Source organism: Dendrobates tinctorius, unplaced genomic scaffold (genome assembly GCF_039654945.1).
Source record: "Dendrobates tinctorius isolate UK_male_01 unplaced genomic scaffold, ASM3965494v1 ptg000116l, whole genome shotgun sequence".
Lineage (NCBI taxonomy): Eukaryota > Metazoa > Chordata > Amphibia > Anura > Dendrobatidae > Dendrobates > Dendrobates tinctorius.
This window is the reverse complement of record NW_027361784.1, coordinates 23,578,204-23,600,754: the sequence shown is the minus strand read 5'-3', so window position 1 is coordinate 23,600,754 and position 22,551 is coordinate 23,578,204.

Below are 22,551 nucleotides of genomic sequence, written 5' to 3'. Positions count from 1 at the left end.
ATCAGGGATGTGCAGCCGACAAATCTGCGCCAACTGTGTGATGCCATCATGTCAATATGGTCCAAAATCTCTGAGGAATGCTTCCAGCACCTTGTTGAATCTCTGCCACGAAGAATTGAGGCAGTTCTGAAGGCAAAAGGGGGTCCAACCCGTTACTAGCATGGTGTACCTAATAAAGTGGCCAGTGAGTGTATATATACAGTCATGGCCAAAAGTATTGACACCCCTGCAATTCTGTCAGATAATATTCCGTTTCTTCCTGAAAATGATTGCAAACACAAATTCTTTGGTATTATTATCTTCATTTAATTTGTCTTAAATGAAAAAACACAAAAGAGAATGAAGCAAAAAGCAAAACATTGATCATTTCACACAAAACTCCAAAAATGGGCCGGACAAAAGTATTGGCACCCTCAGCCTAATACTTGGTTGCACAACCTTTAGCCAAAATAACTGCGACCAACCGCTTCCGGTAACCATCAATGAGTTTCTTACAATGCTCTGCTGGAATTTTAGACCATTCTTCTTTGGCAAACTGCTCCAGGTCCCTGATATTTGAAGGGTGCCTTCTCCAAACTGCCATTTTTAGATCTCTCCACAGGTGTTCTATGGGATTCAGGTCTGGACTCATTGCTGGCCACCTTAGAAGTCTCCAGTGCTTTCTCTCAAACCATTTTCTAGTGCTTTTTGAAGCGTGTTTTGGGTTATTGTCCTGCTGGAAGACCCATGACCTCAGAGGTAGACCCAGCTTTCTCACACTGGGCCCTAAATTATGCTGCAAAATTTGTTGGTAGTCTTCTGACTTCATAATGCCATGCACACGGTCAAGCAGTCCAGTGCCAGAGGCAGCAAAGCAACCCCAAAACATCAGGGAACCTCCGCCATGTTTGACTGTAGGGACCGTGTACTTTTCTTTGAATGCCTCTTTTTTCTCCTGTAAACTCTATGTTGATGCTTTTGCCCTAAAAGCTCTACTTTTGTCTCATCTGACCAAAGAACATTCTTCCAAAATGTTTTAGGCTTTTTCAGGTAAGTTTTGGCAAACTCCAGCCTGGCTTTTTTATGTCTCAGGGTAAGAAGTGGAGTCTTCCTGGGTCTCCTACCATACAGTCCCTTTTCATTCAGATGCCGACGGATAGTACGGGTTGACACTGTTGTACCCTCGGACTGCAGGGCAGCTTGAACTTGTTTGGATGTTAGTGGAGGTTCTTTATCCAACATCCGCACAATCTTGCGTTGAAATCTCTTGTCAATTTTTCTTTTCCGGCCACATCTAGGGAGGTTAGCCACAGTGCCATGAGCTTTAAATTTCTTGATGAGACTGCGCACGGTAGACACAGGAACATTCAGGTCTTTGGAGATGGACTTGTAGCCTTGACATTGCTCATGCTTCCTCACAATTTGGTTTCTCAAGTCCTCAGACAGTTCTTTGGTCTTCTTTCTTTTCTCCATGCTCAATGTGGTACACACAAGGACACAGGACAGAGGTTGAGTCAACTTTAATCCATGTCAACTGGCTGCAAGTGTGATTTAGTTATTGCCAACACCTGTTAGATTCCACAGGTAAGTTACAGGTGCTGTTAATTACACAAATTAGAGAAGCATCACATGATTTTTCGCACAGTGCCAATACTTTTGTCCACCCTCTTTTTTATGTTTGGTGTGGAATTATATCCAATTTGGCTTTAGGACAATTCTTTTTGTGTTTTTTCATTTAAGACAAATTAAATGAAGATAATAATACCAAAGAATTTGTGTTTGCAATCATTTTCAGGAAGAAACTGAGTATTATCTGACAGAATTGCAGGGGTGTCAATACTTTTGGCCATGACTGTATATATACTGTATATATAAAAGTTACTTTTTAAGTTCACTCCGGCTCCTGTCTTGTCACTGCATCCTGCGTACCTGCGGCACCTAAACTATCACACATTCAGAAATCTACAAGCCATTAACCCTCAGACACTTTCAGACACCCTACAGTCTTCCCTGTCCCCAATCTCCTCTTTTTCCTGTCCTGATCTGGCTGTTCATCACTACAATAACACTCTTAGAAGCACCCTTGACCAAGTAGTGCCCCTCACACTCAGTACCTCCAAACACAGAGTAAAGCAGCCCTGGCTCACATCGCAAACCCGACTTTTTCAGCCATGCTCTAGGAGTGCTGAAAGCCGATGGAGAAAAACCCGCACACCAGAAGACTTCATCTACTTCAAATTTATGTTAAGAACCTATAACTCTGCCCTTCATCTTGCCAAACAGACCTATTATTATTTTATTATTATTATTTATTGTTACACCCACAGGGCGTGAAGATGTATAGTGGACTCACTAGACCACTGATGGTGCAGTGGTAGCTGTATACCCGATACACAAGAGACAGGAGAAGAGCATCAAATAAACTAAAGATGTTTATTAAATAAAGCAAACAAATGGACAAGGTGCCTGAGGGAAGAACCCTCTGGACCACGACACAGAACCACGTAGTGGAGCACCGGGCAAGGTGTACCCCTATACAGGGGCTCCCCCGTCGCAACACCAGATGACCTTAATGCCGCGATGCCCGGACCAGAGGGACGACCCATACAGACCTTATAGAGGAGGTGGTGAGAGACCTGGAAGGTCTGAGTAATCACAGAAAGGCTGATCTAGCCTGCGATGGTCACTGGATGATTCCCAGAGGAAAGCCTTGGTCAGTCTGGGGTAGGAACCGGAGTGTCCTGAGGGATCCAGGAACGGGAACTGCCAGCAGAGGATTCTGAGGAGACAGAGATATTAGAATATTGCAATGGCATTCAGAACGCAGAGCAAAGCAGAGTGTGGCCTGAGTGGGAGACAGCGATCCCACAGAATGAACACATTGTTCAGGCAATGCCCTCTTGAGGGAGGATGCCTTTTATGCACAGAGCATCACAGCACAGACAGCCCTAATAGACAACAGGTGCCCTGCTGTTTTAAGCATGTGCAGGAAGCGGGGCGCGCCTCCTAAGAGCATAACCAGGAGACCTGTCAAGAGGATGCAAGTTCTTAGCAGAGAAAGGAGCCGCTGATTGTCTGGAGCCACGGACAGGGTGAGTAGTAGCAGTGGAGCTGCGAGATAGGCGCCGGTCTCCCTGTGCGGCAGAGACCGTGCCTGCGGCTGAGGGCATGACATTTATTTATTTATATAGCACCATTAATTCCATGGTGCTGTACAGGGCGGCACGGTGGCTCAGTGGCTGAGGTCCTGGGTTCGAATCCCACCAAGGACAACATCTGCAAGGAGTTTGTATGTTCTCCCCGTGTTTGCGTGGGTTTCCTCCGGGTACTCCGGTTTCCTCCCACATTCTAAAGACATACTGATAGGGAATTTAGATTGTGAGCCCCATCGGGGACAGTGATGAAAATATGTGCAAACTGTAAAGCGCTGCGGAATATGTTAGCGCTATATAAAAATAAAGATTATTATTATTATAAGTAGGGGGGTTACATACAAAGTTATAGATATCGTTAACAGTAAACAAATTTACAATGACCGACTGGTACAGAGGGGAGAGGACCCTGTCCTTGAGGACTTACATTCTAAGGGATAGTGAAAAAGAGACAGAAAGTCGGGGGTGCAGCAGCTCTGGTGGTGATGAGGCGACAGCTCGGGCGGTGGTGAGGCGGCAGAATGGTTATTGCAGGCTGTAAGCTTTCCTGAAAAGATGGGTTTTCAGGTTCCGTTTGAAGGATCCGAGGGTGGTGGATGTTGAGGCATGGATTTCCAGAGGATGGGGGATATTCGGAAGAAGTCTTGGAGGCGGTTGTGTGAGGAATGAATAAGTGTGGAGGAAAGTAGGAGGTCTTGCGAGGATCGAAGATTACGTGAGGGAAGATATTGGGAGATTAGTTTAGGATATAGGGAGGGGACAGGTTGTGGATGGCTTTGTAGGTCAGTGTTAGTAGTTTGAACTGGATTCGTTGCGGAATTGGGAGCCAGTGGAGGGATTTGCAGAAGGGAGAGACAGGGGAGTAGCGAGGAGAGAGATGGATTAGTCAGGCAGCAGAGTTGAGGACAGACTGGAGTGGTGCAGGAGAGTTAGCAGGGAGGCCACAGAGGAGAGTGTTGCAGTAGTCAAGGCGGGAGATGATATGGGAATGTATAAGAATTTTCGTAGATTGAGGGATGAGGAAGGGACAGATTCTGGAAATATTTTTGAGTTGGAGGTGGCAAGAGTTTGGACGTGTGGTTTGAAGGACAGGGCAGAGTCGAGAGTTACTACGAGGCAACGGATTTCAGGTGCGGGAGAGAGCGTGATGCCATTTACCATAATAGATAGATCAGGTAGGGAAGATACGTGAGATGGAGGAAAAATGATGAGTTCAGTTTTGTCTACATTGAGTTTTAGGAAGCGAGAGGTGAAAAAGGAGGATATGGCTGATAGACACTCTAGGATTCGGGACAGCAGAGAGGTGACATCTGGGCCAGAGAGGTAGATCTGAGTGTCGTCCGCATACAAATGGTACTGGAAGCCATGGGACTTTATGAGTTGTCCTAGGCCAAGGGTATAGATGGAAAAAAGTAGGGGCCCCAGGAAAGAGCCTTGAGGGACTCCAACAGAGAGAGGGCAGGATGAGCAGGTAGCGTGGGAGGGGGAAACGCTGAATGTGGGGTCAGAAAGGTATGAGGCAATCCAGGACAGGGCAAGGTCTTTGATGCAAAGGGAAGAAAGAATCTGTAGCTGTAGGCAGTGGTCGACTGTGTCGAAGGCAGAGGACAGGTCGAGAAGGAGGAGGATGGAGAACTGTCTCTTAGCTTTGGCTGTGAGTAAGTCATTAGTAATTTTGGTCAGGGCAGTTTCACTGGAGTGGTGGGGGTGGAAACCAGATCGGAGGATAGCAAGGAGGGAGTTAGATGAGAGGTGGGAGGAAAGTTGAGCATGGACATGCTGTTCAAGGAGTTTGGAAGCAAATGGGAGCAGTGATATGGGGCGATAGCTGGTCATAGCAGTTGGGTCAAGGTTTGTTTTTTGAGGATGGGTGTGATGGTGGCATGTTTCAAGGCAGAGGGGAAGGTACCAGAAGATAGCGATAGGTTGAAGAGATGGGTTAGGGCTGGGATGAGCGTGTTAGTGAGGTCGGGGAGCAGGTGGGAAGGGATGGGGTCAAGTGCACAGGTGGTGAGGTGTGATTTGGAAAGGAGATGAGTAAGTTCTCCTTTAGTGATGTTGGAGAGGGAGGTTACTAGTGAAGGGTAGAGGTCTGGTATATGGAGTTGTTGGGGTGGTGGAACAGTAAAGGTTTGCCTTGTTTGGTCGATCTTGTTTTTGAAGTAGGTAGCAAAGGTGACCAACTTCACCACCTTGATCTCCTCACTAACTAACAACCCCAAGAAACTTTTTGACACCTTTCACTCCCTCCTCAAGCTAAAAGTCCCTATCACAGACATTTGTGCGGATGATCTGGCCTCCCACTTTATAGAGAAAATAGATAATATCCGTCAGGAAATCCGCTTCCAACCACCAAGTGCTGTGACTCCCGTCCCTCCCTGTATTTCACCTGGCTCACTTTCCACACTTAATCCTATCACAGAAGAAAAAGTCTCCAGACTCCTCTCTTTTTCTCATCCGATTACATGCACTACTGACCCTATTCCCTCACATCTCCTCCAGTCTCTCTCTCCAGTCGTCACAACTCACCTAACTACAATCTTTAATCTCTCCCTCTCCTCGGGCATTTTCCCATCCTCCTTCAAACACTCTATCGTTACTCCATTACTAAAGAAACTCGCTCTCGACCCATCCTGCACAAACAACTACCTACCAGTCTCCAATCTCCCCTTCATCTCTAAACTTTTGGAGCGCTTAGTCTACTCTCACCTTACCCGTTACCTTTCCACTCACTTCTTCCTAGACCCTTCACAGTCTAGCTTCCGCCCCCTACATTCGACTGAAACTGCACTCATCAAAATGACCAACGACCTTCTGACAGCAAAATGTAACGGTGACCACTTTCTGCTGATTCTTCTCGACCTTTCTGCAGCTTTTGACACTGTTGACCACTGTCTCCTTCTCTCTAGGCTCCAGTCACTAGGCATTAAGGACATTGCTTCAGTGTTTTGGTCGCTGGCTCCACATCATCTCCTCTTCCTCTCGCTGTCGGGGTACCTCAGGGCTCAGTCCTTGGCCCCTTCTCTTCTCTCTCTACACGACCCCAACTGGACAGACCATCAGCAGATTTGGCTTTCAGTACCCTCTTTATGCTGATGACACACAACTATACACGTCATCCCCCGACCTTACCCCCGCGGTACTACAGAACACCAGTGACTGTCTGTCCGCAGTCTCCAACATCATGTCCGCTCTCTATCTGAAACTTAACCTCTCAAAAACTGAACTTCTTCTGCTCCCGCCGTCTACTAACCTCCCTAAATCAGACATTTCCCTTTCCGTTGGTGGCACCATAATATCACCCCGGCAGCAGGCACACTGTCTGGGTGTATTGTTTGACACCAATCTCTCCTTCACCTCCCATATACAATCTCTTGCCCGCTCTTTCCGCTTACACCTAAAGAACATCTCCAGAATCCTCCCTTTTCTCACCATGGAAATAATAAAAACCCTAACTGTCGCATTGCTCCACTCCCGCCTGGACTACTGCAACGCTCTATTAATTGGCTTCCCCGTTACTCGACTTTCCCCTTTCCATTCCATACTTAATGCAGCGGCCAGAGTCATCCATCTGGATAATCGGTACTCGGATGCGTCCGCTCTTTGCCAATCATTACACTGGCTGCCCATTCACTACAGGATCCAATTCAATGTACTTGTTCTCACCCACAAAGCTCGCCACAATGCGGCACCCCCCTACATATCGTCCCTCATTTCTGTCTATCGGCCTAACCGACCGCTGCGCTCTGCAAACGACTTTCGACTAACCTCTGCACTAATCCGCACCTCCCACTCCCGACTCCAAGATTTCTCCTGCGCTGCACCAATCCTCTGGAATGCTCTACCCCAAGAAATCAGGACTATCCACAATTTGCACAGTTTTAGGCGCTCCCTAAAAACACATTTGTTCAGAGCGGCCTATCACGTTCACTAATCAAAGTCATGTGTAAGTGTGCGTGTGTAGCCCATTCACTATCTCCATCCATCCCTCACTCCCTCAAGATGGCTGGACCATCATTGTAAATACACCATTGTAAATACACACCTGTACTCTGCATCTCCCCCACCTCATTGTAGATTGTAAGTTCTCACGAGCAGGGTCATCTTATTTTGCTTTAATTATTGTATTGTTAATGTTATTACTTATGACTTGTGTTTTGAAACTGTTAAACTGTAAAGCGCTGCGGAATACGTAGGCGCTATATAAATAAAGATTATTATTATTATCAGTATTATTAACATGCACTTCATTCTTGGTTCATACTAATGCAATTTTTTCTGGTTTCACTTTCTCTATCATCTTTAACCAGCAGAAGGCGCTGTTCGCTTACAGACACTCTGTTAGGCATTAACTGTGTGCGTCTTCTCACTTGTCTATCTCCTTACATATGAGAAAGTGCCAGCATGAGCTTTGTGTAGATGCAGCAGCTGTCCGATGCAGTCCGTACCATAACCTAGTAAGTGACACTTTGCTCTACTTGCCAAATGGTGGTTTTTTAATGAGAGACACTGATCATAGAATATAAATTAAAGTGAGCCTCCACCGTGGGAATGAAAAATGACGTTATATTTCTCATATATAGCCACCTTACTTGGTGATCTCCATTTGCTTCCTGCTGCCTCCTGTGCTCAAATCGCTGTGGTTTTCTACCTGCTTCCTTAATGTCCACCACTGTAGTATGTGAATTGTATTGGTAAGTATAAATTATGCCTCAATTGCCTTGTATATCCTACAGTACAGGAAAGACCTTGATTACATCATTAGCACTTCCCATGCGATTGTGAAGGTCATTTTGAAAGTAGGGGCATAGGAACCTGAGCAGAGGAGGCAATGGAAGGGGAATGAAGGGCACCCGGTAGGGTTATTGTAGATGGGAAATGTACGGTCTTTTTAGTCCCAGGGCGGAGAGTTAGTTTAATTTACATTCTATAGTCACTTTTTAGATTCTATAGTCATTTTCAGTCCTAATGTGAAGAAATTTTAAAGCGACTGTCCAACCATTACAGCTTATTACCTATCCCATGTTGGCAGGGTTGCTGTCAAAATTCAGCTATCGTCATCAGTCCTATAGGTAGTAGAAACACAACCACTGCTCCATTTTAGCACAGACTGTCAGTCATTACATGTCTCACACTGGTAATGCCACTTTTAATTTAAAATAAGTCTTGAGGCAGCTTCTCAGGAAGATCTATGTCCGGCCCATAGATCTTAACAGCTCATTTACATATTAAGAAAAATATGGATTACTCTGGAAAATGACATTGGATCGCAGATATCAAGGTATCATTTTATTCAGCTTCCAATGACCTACATGCTTATAGAGATGGCTTAGGAGGATTGATCATACCAACAGATTCCCTTTAAGGAACAAGTAGGGCTCCATTACTATGGGAAAAATTTTTTTTATTTTTTATCACCTAAGGTATAATGGTTGCAACACATTTAACACTGCGGATGAGTTTTTGAGGACGAATGTAATCTCTCTGCCCTACGCAATTACCTAAAAAATTGATTTTACTTTTAAGAGGTCACCAAAGTCAATAAAGGTCAAGATAATATATGTTTTACACTAAAATCTTCCGCTGACCTTCCCATAAGTCACTGTCTCCTGAATTAACCTCTTAGCTTCCATTAATTCCAAATGAGCAAAATTAAACAGCGCTACAAAAACAACCACAAAAACAAAAAAAAAACAGGACAAAATGAATGAACATCTGCTTGGCTTTAAGTTTCCACCCTGGGGGATTGGAGCAGCTGTTTCTGCAATGAACAGCATGACTGTGAAATGGCAAGTAGGCAGGATGCACATTATAAAGACCAAGGCATTATAAAGTCAGTATTGTAAAATCGCAGCGCCTGTGAAATCAAATACACAATATTTATTGGTAATAATCGGTTGGCACGGCAACCTGTATTTTTTAATGCGATGCAATATTAGATCAGTGGGAAAATACATGTGTCGAACCATAAATTAGTAATAAGTCATTCTTTTCATTGCCATAATAATCCTTCGAATTGGCAGCTTTCCCTTTTTGGGATTGTCAGCTTTAATTATTAACTCCATGTCTGGCAGCTTGTAAGGCTGCCTCTCCTCATGAAGGAACTGATACCTAAAATTTGTGGTTTCCTAGACGATAACATGATATTATGAATATTGATAGAGGGGGTACAAAATATCTGTAATTATAGCGCTGAAAAAATTGGGGACATATGGACAATGGAATCTGTGGCAATGACAACAATGAGACGCTTACTATCACTTAAAGGGGAGCTGTCACTAAGTAAAAAAGTGTCCAGTTTTTGCTCCTATTTTATGCCCCCTGCTCTCTTGATCATTCTGGGTTTTTTATTTTTTAAATCTGCCCTACGGTTCGAGAGACAAGGGCCTTTTTATTTAGCGCTAATGTTTATGGTCTTTATCAAGGGGTGTGGCTCGCACAGAACAGCCTAAAGACACGCCCCCCACAAGTTCCATTAGCCACACCCACCTTGCAAAAGACTATAAAAGTTTGCATTAAATAAAAAGTCCCATATCTCTGGAACCGTATAGAGGATTTAAGAAATACAGAACATGGAATACTCAGGAGAACTGCAAGATGAAAATAAGAGCAATAGCTGGCTATTTTTGACCTGGTGACAGGTTCTTTCTAAAATGGTTCTTTACTTCGGACAGAACGTGTTTTTTTTTAAAAAGGTCCCTTGAAAATAGGCAAAGTGTCCACCTGCCAGGACTTTTAATTATAATCTGAGGGGAAAAAAATGGAAATAAGTGTTCAGTTTCCCTGCAGCACCACCACTGGTGAAATTAAGTATTGCACGTTGTCCATTCAAATCAATGGTCTATCTGTGTAATGCAGGACAAGACAGGTCCTCCAGAAAGAGAGACGCTCTAGGTAAATGTTTTCCTCTTCGGTTGTGAATCCTGACTAGAAGATTATCCTGCATTAATTTTGAATTCCCTTATAGGTTGTGGCATGCCAACTCAAGTGGTGTTACACGGAGGTAGGAAAAACAGGAACACTGTCTCTTTAAGTCTTCAGTTGGTTTACTATAAGGCAGTAAAAAACAACTAGAAGTGGAAAGTAATACAACCTTTCTAGATAAATCAGTAAAGCAACAAAGAAAAACAAAACGCTGCATCACAGTTCACACTTATGCGGTTGGCACCCCTCTCTGGAGCAACACGGGTTCAGTCTTTCTTCCACAAGTCACAACATCACTGGAGAATCCTCTCTCCAGTCTTGCTGAACCAAGACTGCCTATAGAGCTCATTTATTTAAACCTGAGACCATGTGACTCTTTCCATCAATGTGAGTGATCACATGATCATCATGACAGCACACAGGTCCTGGCAGCTCTGCAGGTGGAGGTAACGTGGACCTCCTCCCACCAGCTCTACGAAGGTCCACATGAAACCAGCCCATTATGCAACTTTAACTTAACCCTCACAACATGTAGTGTACTGGATGAAAAATGCTCTTGCTTCATATCACTGACGCCATTAAGCGCAGTGACAAATAACTCCCCTCTATTACATTACCAGTGACTTTGTCACAAGGTATATGACAATGCTAGATTTTTATGGGATAACCACACTCACTTTTCAGCGCCATACCCTAAAGATATGTTCGCATAGAGCTTTTTGACCTGGCTTCTAGAGTGGATTCTGGGAAAATCCATATGAAAAACTATTTGTGGTTGAAAAGCTTCTTGTCAATTTTTTGGATCGTTTTACATTAGTAAATCACAGCAAAATACGTTGTGGTTAAAAAAAAAATACATCCTATTGTTACACCGCATATTAGAAGTAAAAAGGCTTGAAAAACCTCTATGAAAAAAAAGAGTAAAAAAACATCAAAATAGCAAAAGAAACACCAAAATAAACAAAAAAAACCACGCCCCCTGAAGACGCAAGCGGCAAAACGCGTGTCAGCGTGAGGGGACGCCACGAGCACCACTATCACAAGGTAATGGTTTGCCAAGATATTTCATTGATTGCATATTTGAATTGGGCATGTACACTGGGTATTATATGGGGACATTGATTTCACTTATGTGCTTCCTAGTCACCTTGCTTAGAGAGAGAGTATTTTTACTTTGGCAATCTGGTTTATACCTTATATTTTAGCACTTATGCACTTTGTGCAACCATGAGTTTTTTATTGTTTCTGGAAGGTATTTTACTGGTTACTATTACAGCTATGCCGATATAAGAATTTTTGATATGTTATTATATAATTTTTTGGACTATACGCAAATTTATGTCTCTTTCTATTTTCGGCATTTAGTGATTAGTTTATTGTAGTGCAGTTTACAACCCCCTTGAACATATTCTTCTATTGGTGTCCTCTGGTGTCCCCTATGGCATTTTGCTTTTTTTATATATATTTTTAATGGTGATCAATAAAAACATTGTTTTTTTTCTTCATTGTTGGGATCTCTTTGTTTTTCCTATATATACTACATATGGGATTGGTTGTTGCATTATTCTGAAGTGCCCTTGGTACAATTGGACATATGTTGATTTGATTACATTTTGCCTTCTGCTCAGATTCAACCAATCTGCTCACAGCACACATGGAAAATGGAAAATGACCCTAAATATACTGTGAAATCAAAGAATTGGAAGATTCTGCAATGGCCCAGTCAATCACCAGATGTAAACCCCATCGAGCAGCACTTCACATTCTTAGTGGGTTTATCCACTACTAGGACAACCCCTTCTTGATCAAAATGTTTGGCCCCCATAAAATAATAAAGCTTATACTCACCACCTGTGCCAGTTCCCTTCCCGTGGTATCGGCAGTTGCTCTACCTGTGGCTCTCGCGGGGTGTTGTGTCCCCGCTTTCGGACAAATCTGTCATGAAGAGGAAGTCCAGACTGCAGCTGATCCCAGGCTGCTTCTTCATGTTCAATTTGTCTGAAGGCAGGGACAGTGACGCCAGCGCTGACTGGGCACCGGCATCACATGTCACAATAATGCACAAAATCCCCAGGGAGAATAAGTCCAGACACCGCGAGAACGGCACCAGCATGGGAGGTCAGTCTAGATTTTATTATTTTATCGGGGCCAAGTGAGGTGTATGACAAGAAGTTGTCCAAGGAGTGGACAACTTCTTTAAAGACAAAATTTAAGGTATAAAGACCCACAAGCAAGCAACAACTGAAGTTACCAGCAGTAAAGACCAGGAAAAGCATCACAAAGGAGGAAACCCAGAGTTTTGTCATGTCCATGGCTTTCAGACTTCAGGCAGTCATTGTCTGTAAAGGATACTTTTGAGCCCCTGAAATAAGCAGGCTTTGTAGAAAAATGGTTCAGATTCCTAAATGTTTCACAGGATATTTTTGTTCAACCCCTTTAATGAAACCTGAAAGCCTGAAGGTTACATCTCAGTTGTTTCATTATAAATCAAAAATTGTGGCCTGAAGACCTGAAATAACCAAGATTTGTTCACTGGCCAAATATTTCTGGACCTAACTGTAGGTGTAGGTGGACCCTTTTTTTTGGATCGGCTCCTCACAGCAGTACCACCTATTATGCCCTTTTGGCATCCCAAAATGCTGTTTTTCCTGGCAGCCTTTTGATTTCTGTACTGATAACACCTAATCATTACGGCTGCAGTGAAACTCTGAACGTAAAGTGATGTTAATCATGTATGAATCTGACATATGCGTGACTAACTCAGAACACGTTTTACTGGAGATAAAAGTCCATGTAGAATACTACGCGGAGACCTGAATGATTGTTTTATTTTATTTCTTTTCTTCCGAGAACAGAACAATTTGTTTCTTTTTCCCATATGTTGTGAATTAGGAAAAATTGTTAAGAAAATTTTTTTACTTGATTTAGGATGGAAATTTGCAAGATGCGATGTGAGAAAGTTATGTAGAAATTAAGAACAGGCTAAAATTTTACAAAATGTATCTACACCCTCATGTTCTTACACATACTGATTTATTTTCAGAAAATAGGTAATTAGCAAGTGACAAGAAAGTGACTCGCTTATTATCTATAATTGCTGGCTGTTAGTGTGTTATTGACCTAAGGTACGTTTTCACAACTCTAATACAATATTTGAGCATTGAAAAATACTTAAGATTTCAGCCTCTTCTGCCCTGCTGCATGGGAGTTGTAGCGAATTGTTAAAAAATGCACCCTCCTTGTCTCCCAGTCATGTAATGAAATACTGCCCTATTTTCAAGTTATGAGGTGATATGCAATATAATGATATAAACTACAATTTCTAGGCTATTTCAGTTAATCACAAAATATGAACATATAGCAATAATAAGAAAGATTAAGTTTCCTTTAAGCGGTACTCACAAATACAAAGCATATGATTGTAATTTCAGAAGTTTCATGAGCAATCTCACCTTGGCCAATTATTACACTATACATTTTCAATACTAGGTGATGTTGTGCAGCATGCACTACCACATACTTTGTTTTGCTCATGGTTGTGCTTCCAGACAGCACACCACAAGGTCAGTCTTGGTATTGCAAGGATAAATTATTGTTTTTTTGCATGCAGATCCTTGCTATCCAATCCTATTCCATGTGTCCAAATATCCGGCACAGTCACATGAAGCATCATGTTTAGATTGTCCAAGTTCAGTGCCACATACCTATGACCGATAACAGCACCTTCCAATAGCCTCATCCACTTACTAGGCAATCAGAAGCCAACCAGTTCCAGATATTTTGGATCCCAACATGACATTAAGGTTATTCATGTTTTATTATTATTATTATCATTATTATTATTATTTCTATAGCACCATTGATTCCATGGTGTTGTACATGAGACAGGGTTACATACAAATTACAGATATCACATACAGTAAACAAACTAACAATGACAGACTGATACAGAGGGGAGAAGACCCTGCCCTTTCGGGCTTATATTCTTCAGGATGGTGGGGAAGGAGACAGAAGGTTGGTGGGTTGCAGCAGTTCCGGTGTTGGTTGAGTTGATGTCTCCGGTAGTGGTGAGAGAGAAGGAGGTAGCAGGGTCATTGCAGGCTGTAGGCTTTCTTGAAGAGGTGGGTTTTTAGGTTCCGTCTGAAGGATGCAAATGTGGTTGATTGTCGGACATGTTGGGGCAAAGAATTCCAGAGGATAGGGGCAAATCGGGAGAAGTCTTGGAGGCGGTTGGGTGAGGAGCGAATAAGTGTGGAGGAGAGAAGGAGGTCTTGGGAGGACTGGAGATTACATGAGGGAAGGTATCGGGAGATTAGTTCAGAGACATATGGAGGAGACAGGTTATAGATGGCCTTGTAGGTCAGAATTAGTAATTTGAATTGGATACGGTGAGGGAATGGGAGCCAGTGAAGAGATTTGCAGAAGGGAGAAGCAGAGGAGTAGTGAGGAGAGAGATGAATTAGTCGGGAAGCAGAGTTAAGGATGGATTGGAGAGGTGCGAGGGTGTTAGCAGGGAGACCACAGAAAAGGATGTTGCAGTAGTCGAGGCGGGAGATGATTAGGGCATGCACAAGCATTTTAGTAGATTGATGGTTGAAGAAAGGACGGTTTTTGAAGGGGAATTGTCCTACCATGCTTTGCCTGAGGTTTGATATTCATTCTTCTCCTGGAGTAGAAGGGACTGGCACTCCTGAGTAATGATGTGCAAGTAGGGGCCCAACCCATAGCAATGGAAAGGAGGAAAACTTGGCACTCTTTCAGTTGTAATTCAAGAAAATGTATTCATAAATGCAATCCACAGTGAAATTATAACGTTTCGGTCAATTCATAGACCTTCCTGAGATATATTGACCTTCTTCAGTCAAGAAACTGGCTTCTCTGGGCAATATACTCACAGTGGTTTTCCACTATTCGTGGGCACTGTTCTCCTCTGGAGGCATTATTTCCATTCTTGTCTATATATTTCCCTGGTGGCATCTGAGGAAGGTCTGTGAATTGACCAAAACCTTATGATTTCACTGTGGATTGCTCTTATGAAATTTTTTTTCGAAAATTACAACTCAAAGTGTGCCAAGTTCTCCTCCATTCTATTTGTTTCCTGGTTCTTTTCCTTGTGTTGTTGTTCTTGGTTTTGACTCTTCTATGACCTGGGACTTGTTCCATGATATTGTCTGTGTTTTACCATTTGTATAGTTCGATTCCTTGTTCCCATTACCATTCCTAACTTGCTTCCTGGGGGTGAATCTAGCTTCATTATCACTGTACCAATGCTACTGCCAACTATCTGTGACTACTCTGGATACAATAACCTGGGGATCTTCCTGCAAAAAAGTCCACATTGTCTTGCAAGGGTTAAGGTTAAAAACCAATGGGTGACTTGCACTCCACAGCCCAGTCTAGCTAGCGCCAAGCAGATTAAAGCTTAGAAAATCAGTTACATGGTCATAACAAAGGAACACATTTACAATCCCATTGTCAGAATTGTGTCCTCCAGAGATGATTATCCACTGTAGACACTGGCAGAAGACATAGCTGCGGGTGGCTCAAGAGGACACTTATATTACTCACACCCAGGGTTGCCAACCATCCAACAAATTCCGGGAAAATCTGTAAAAATACTACACTTTTTTGACCTGTCCATAAATAAAATTCAGTCGTCTGTGATTTTTTTCTGTGATCTGTGTAAGGCTGTAAAAACTTACACAGATAATGTTTTTTGTAATTATCATTATTTTCCAGTTTACAGTGAATGTATCAGATGTCTTCATATTAGAATTATGGGCTGTAGACATAGATCACTTATAATTTATAATGATTTCTTATGGTTTTCCAATGAGTCCATAAAAATATTGTCTATGCATGAATTTTTGATAAGCCGTACAGAAAATAAAAAAATAAGTTAAGTTGGCAACCCTGCTAGCGCTGGATGCTTGAATTTAGGATTGCCTTAAAGAGGTTATCCTCCTTCATAAAACTTTTGGGTATAAGCTTTAGTAATGAAAAAAACAGACTTACTCTCCTTAGGTTCAGTGCCGCCATGCTGCCAATGCTCCAGTCTCTCCGTTTGTCTGCAGAGCTGACATTACTTCAACAGCGCTGCAGCTTTTTACAGAGCTCAGGCTGGTTTCACATTTGCGTTTTTTAGCGCTGGAAAAAAACGCTAACCTGCGCATGCGTTTTTTCCCCTATATTTAACATGGGTGCGCATACCTGCGCGCTTGTAATAATAATAATAATAATAAATTTTATTTTTATAGCGCCGACATATTCCGCAGCACTTTACATTTCAGAGGGGATTTGTACAGACAATAGACATTACAGCATAACAATAATCACATACAGTAGATTATAACAAATACCAAGAGGAGTGAGGGCCCTGCTCGCAAGCTTACAGTCTATGAGGAAAGAGGTAGACACGAAAGGTGGGTGGTAACAGTTGCCCTGATTGTATGGACCAGCCATAATGTTAAGTGTGTAACAGTACAGACACAGAGGGCTAATGGATGCATAAAGCATGTGGGAACATGATGCTGGGAACCTGGTTATGGTAAAATTTTTGGCTCTGCCACACAGGGATAGGTTAGGTTAATGTGTTGAGGCAATAGGCCAGTCTGAATAAATGCGTTTTCAGGACACGCTTAAAATTGTGGGGACTGGGGACTAATCGTATTGACCTGGGAAGTGCATTCCAAAGAATTGGCGCGGCACGTGTAAAGTCTTGGAGACGGGAGTGGGAGGTTCTGACTATTGAGGATACTAACCTCAGGTCATCAGCAGAACGGAGGGCGCGGGTAGGGTGGTATACTGAAACAAGGGAGGAGATGTAGGGTGGTGCTGAGCCATGGAGGGCTTTGTGGGTGAGGGTAATAAGTTTATACTGAATTCTGGAGTGGATGGGTAGCCAGTGTAATGACTGGCACAAGGTAGAGGCATCGGTGTAACGATTGGTGAGGAATATGATCCTGGCTGCAGCATTCAAGACAGATTGGAGAGGGGAGAGTTTTGTAAGAGGGAGACCGATTAGAAGAGAGTTACAATAGTCCAGACGAGAATGAATAAGAGAAACAGTAAGAGTTTTTGCAGAGTCAAAAGTAAGAAAAGGTCGAATTCTAGAAATGTTTTTGAGGTGCAGATGACAAGAGCGAGCCAGTGATCGAATGTGGGGGGCAAAGGAAAGCTCGGAATCAAGTATGACCCCAAGACAGCGGGCCTGTTGCTGGGGAGTAATAGTGGAACCACAGACGGAAATGGCAATGTCGGGTGTAGGTACATTAGTAGCGGGAGGAAACACAAGGAGTTCAGTCTTTGATAGGTTCAGTTTCAGATATAGTGAGGACATGATATTAGACACAGCGTTTAGACAATCGCCAGTGTTTTCTAGAAAGGCTGGCGTGATGTCAGGAGAAGAAGCGTATAATTGGGTGTCATCAGCATAGAGATGGTACTGGAAACCAAATCTACTGATTGTTTGACCAATAGGGGCAGTGTACAAGGAGAAGAGGAGGGGGCCTAGAACCGATCCTTGAGGAACCCCAACAGTAAGAGGAAGGTGAGAGGAGGAGGAACCGGCAAAAGAAACAGTAAAGGAGCGGTCGGAGAGATAGGAGGAGAACCAGGAGAGAACGGTGTCCTTGAGGCCAATGGAACGGAGCATAGTGAGGAGGAGCTGATGATCCACAGTGTCGAATGCTGCAGAGAGATCCAAGAGAATTAGCAGGGAGTAATGACCATTTGATTTAGCTGTTAGCAGATCATTAGAGACTTTAGTGAGGGCAGTTTCAGTGGAGTGTAAAGAGCGGAAACCGGATTGGAGAGGGTCGAGAACAGAGTTTTCTGAGAGATAGCGGATAAGACGGGAGTGGACCAGGCGTTCCAGGAGTTTAGAGATGAAGGGAAGATTAGAGACAGGTCTATAGTTAGCGGCACAATTTTGGTCGAGGGATGGTTTTTTAAGTAGTGGATGTATGATGGCATGCTTAAATGAGGAGGGAAAAATACCAGAAGAGAGAGAGAGGTTAAATATTTTAGTTAGGTGAGGGGTGACAGCAGGGGAAAGGGACTGGAGGAGATGTGACGGAAATGGGTCACTGGTGCAAGTAGTTGGGCGAGAAGATGCAAGGAGCCTGCTTACTTCTTCTTCTGTGACTGGTTCAAAATCAGAGAGTGAGTTAGATGCAGTGGGGGAGGGAGGACAGTGCATGGTATGAGGGGATTTGGAGATAATTTCCTGTCGGATCTGGTCAATTTTTTCTTTGAAGTAATTGGCCAGATCGTCAGCTCGGAGCTCAGTGGTTGGGGCCTGTACTCTTGGATTGAGTAGAGAATGAAAAGTGTCAAAGAGACGTTTCGGGTTATTGGACAGTGAGATGATGAGGGTGTTGAAATAGGTTTGTTTGGAGAGGTGAAGGGCAGTGTTGTATGTTCTAAGCATAAACTTAAAATGGATGAAATCTTCGTGTAGATTGGATTTTCTCCACAGACGTTCGGCGCACCTGGAGCACCGCTGCAGGAAACGTGTTTGCACCGTGTGCCAGGGTTGTCGCCGTCTGCGTTGTGGTGTTCTATTTATAGGGGGTGCAAATTCATCCAGGGCAGTTTGAAGTGTTTCATTGTAATGCTTCAAAGCAGAATCAGGACATGAGAGGGAGGAGATAGGGGCCAATGAAGACTGCAAGTTCTTCAGAAGTTTCTGGGTGTTAATGGCCTGTGTGTTTCTATAAGTCTGGACAGTGGGGGTGACCTGAGCAGCCTGGCAGTTCTTGTAAGCGCATGTATGCGATTTTCATGCGCTGCGTTTTTTTGGGGTGTGCGATTGGATTTTCCAGACGCATCATGTTGCATTTTTTGGCCCTGCAAAAAAGCGCATGCGCACATATGCGCACGTTTTGCGCTAAAAATGGCCATTATAGCCTATGGATGCGCATATGTGCGCACTGGCATGCTCATGTAAGCGTTTTTTTGCATATGCGTTTTTTTTTTTTAACCATGGAATTTAGGGGTTTGAGTTAGAGTTAGGGTTAGTTAAGGGGGTTTAGGGTTAGGGTTAGGGTCAGGGTCAGGGTTAGGGTTGGGTTTTGGGTCAGGGTTAGGGTTTAGTATGGTTTGGTTAAGGGTTAGGGTCAGGGTTAGGGTCAGGATTAGGGTTAAGTATGGTTTTGTTAAGGGTTAGGGTCAGGGTTAGGGTTAGGGTTAGGGTTAGGGTCAGGGTTAGGGTTAGGGTTAGGGTCAGGGTTAGGGTTAGGGTCAGGGTTAGGGTTAAGTATGGTTTTGTTAAGGATTAGGGTCATGGTTAGGGTCAGGATTAGGGTTAAGTATGGTTTTGTTAAGGGTTAGGGTCAGGGTTAGGGTTAGGGTTAGGGTCAGGGTTAGGGTTAGGGTCAGGGTTAGGGTCAGGGTTAGGGTTAAGTATGGTTTTGTTAAGGATTAGGGTCATGGTTAGGGTCAGGATTAGGGTTAAGTATGGTTTTGTTAAGGGTTAGGGTCAGGGTTAGGGTTAGGGTTAGGGTCAGGGTTAGGGTTAGGGTCAGGGTTAGGGTTAGGGTTAGGGTTAGGGTCAGGGTCAGGGTTAGGGTTAAGTATGGTTTTGTTAAGGGTTAGGGTCAGGGTTAGGGTTAGGGTTAGGGTCAGGGTTAGGGTTAGGGTTAGGGTCAGGGTTAGGGTCAGGGTTAGGGTTAGGGTCAGGGTTAGGGTTAGGGTTAGGGTTAGTTAGGGTTTAGGGTTTGGGTTAGGGTTAAGTATGATTTGGTTAAGGGTTAGGGTCAGGGTTAGGGTTAGGGTTAGGGTCAGGGTTAGGGTTAGGGTTAGGGTCAGGGTTAGGGTTAGTAAAGTCATGGTTTGGGTAGTGTGAGGGGCCACCTAAAAATGTTGGAAAAAAACGCAAACGCGGTAAAAACGCGCTAAAAACGCATACAAACGCATAAAAACGCTGCGTTTTTTTCATGCATGCTCTTAAAAATGCTTGAAAAAAACGCAGCAGTTGTATGCTTATGTATGCGTTTTTTCAATGCGTTTTTTTGCGGGAAAAACGCGCTGCAAAAAAAAGCAAGTGTGAAACTAGCCTCAGCAGCTCTGCCCTTGAACGCGCCATGAGCTGATGAGCTCACTGATTGGCTGCAGTGCTGTTTATGGGGCGACAGTGCTGCAGACTAAAAACTAAGACAGGGGTAGTGTCAGAAAGATGTGAAGGGTCAATTAACACCTAGTTTGCTTGCTTTTTTTAAACTAACAAAAGTTTTTAAAAAATTTGAGTTTATGGAAGTGCCGCGATGAGAAAACGAGTGCTGATTATCAACCTCAGGGAACATGCTAGCCACATTAGTCAAAGGGAGTAATGGTGCGCAGAGCCATTTGTGCACACCAAGGATGCACTAAAGCACCCTCATTTGCCATCTTGTGAGCAAACAGCTGGAACGTGGGACAAGCAGTAGGCAAATCAAGGGTTAACGGTCATTTAATACAGGTGTTACTCCATGTAGGGAGACAGATAAGTGGAAGAGCTAGTTTGGGATTCAACAGAGGAGTAAATATTCAACAAAAAGGTAAACCTAGCAGTCTGATGTTTTCAGAGGGTGGAGGCTTGAAGATCCCACGGTGGCATCACAGACGATGAGAGAAGTCTCTTGCCTGGTCCTGGAGAAACGAGAGGCACTGTCTCCTGACAGCCGCGATGTGTCCTGTCTCTCATGCATATGGCTTTGCAGTCCCGGAACAAGGTGCCTCTTTGAATGGGCAAAGTTCAATAGTGTAGATCGGGAGTACACTGCCTGACCCCACGTGATCCCCCTGGTTAAGCCTGCAGCCCGCTCCATATCCAGTCAGCGGTGTGGTACGTGATGTCACTTCAGTCTTGGAGGTGAGCGAGCCCACAATCTTAGGCTGCTCGCGGTCTGTCGGTGTCTGGGACGGCAGTAAGCAAAATGGCCTGGCCTTCTGGTTTGGTACTGCGGGGAGTGAGCAAACCTTCCTCTGCTGCGCACGCTGCCTTCCTGCCAAAGACCACATCTTCCCACACTGAGAGCTTTTCATCACTGACCCGCCCCCTGCAGTCAGGTGTCAAGTGCTGTCCCAGTCAGAAAGTCTCCCTCCTGGCAACAAGGGTGACAGCCCCAGTAGGTCCGGCCCCAAAACGAGAGAAGCACTGCTGGATGCAGTACCAGAGAGGTTGCTGAGAGAAGCATTGCCAGATGTATTGCTGGGGATGTTACTGACCCGGTCCATCTCCCTACAATCTCTAGGTGGTAGTAGACAGTTTTCTTCCATCTGAAGTAGGGCTATTTTGCATGCTTTTTCTCAAAGTCCTAAGCTCTCTAACTCCCAAAAAGCATGATCTCCACAAGGAAAATCAGTCCTGTCTAAGAAAAACAAAACCAATACGAATTTTTTTTATCCTACTCTCTTTTTTCGTCATCAGCAAACAAAATACAGAGGTAGAGGAATGATGTCTCACCGCTTTGTAACTTTTCCGAATGAGCCCAGATCATACAAGAAATTTCTACAGACCAAAATGCCTAGGCATAGAAACCTAAAAAATTTGATGCTGTGATATAATAATAATCATAATAATAATCTTTATTTTTATATAGCGCTAACATATTCCGCAGAGCTTTACAGTTTGCACACATTTTCATCGCTGTCCCCGATGGGGCTCACAATCTAAATTCCCTATCAGTATGTCTTTGGAATGTGGGAGGAAACCAGAGTGCCCGGAGGAAACCCACGCAAACACAGGGAGAACTTACAAACTCCTTGCAGATGTTGTCCTTTGGTGGGATTTGAACCCAGGACTCCAGCGCTGCAAGGCTGCAGTGATATCCACTGAGCCACCATGCTACCCCATGCGGAGCGACCGTATCAACTTCATTATCGATAACATAAAACCATGGGCATTTCCCGTAAGCACAAACATGACTCATAGAACTTATTCTCACTGTGCAAATGGACACTCTGGTACAGTAAAGGGTGTTTTACTGGATGGGAGATACATTTCTCCCAGCAAGCTAATGCTTGGCCGGGTTTTTCCCTAAAGACAGGACCTGTGATGATGTCATGGTCACGTGATCAGCTCATATGATGTCTACCTCACTGGTGGGAGGGGTTATGGGCTATGTAATGGAGGTTGGTGTTTGGCACATGGTGAGTGTGTCTGGAAGTTACAGGAACTTGGCTGGACTTAGCCTGAACTTGTATACAGGATCCCCGTGCTGCAGGACTATAGCAGCAAGACTCTCAACAACCCTGGGAATGGCACCTGGCGGATGCCGCGGACCTGTTAATCTGCTGTTTGCAATGTGACATTAAACCACTGAAATTGGACTTTAAGCCTGTGTGTTGCAGCCCTGCCATTACCTACCAGAGCGAATCCCTACAACACATAGAAGCTGCAAATAAATAAAAGATTATTCCAAAAGACCTCCGATCGCCAAGATTTTCAGGAGAACAGACCTTCTTAGCTTGAGATACATGAATCAGTTACTCTTTCTCATGGATTGTATTACTT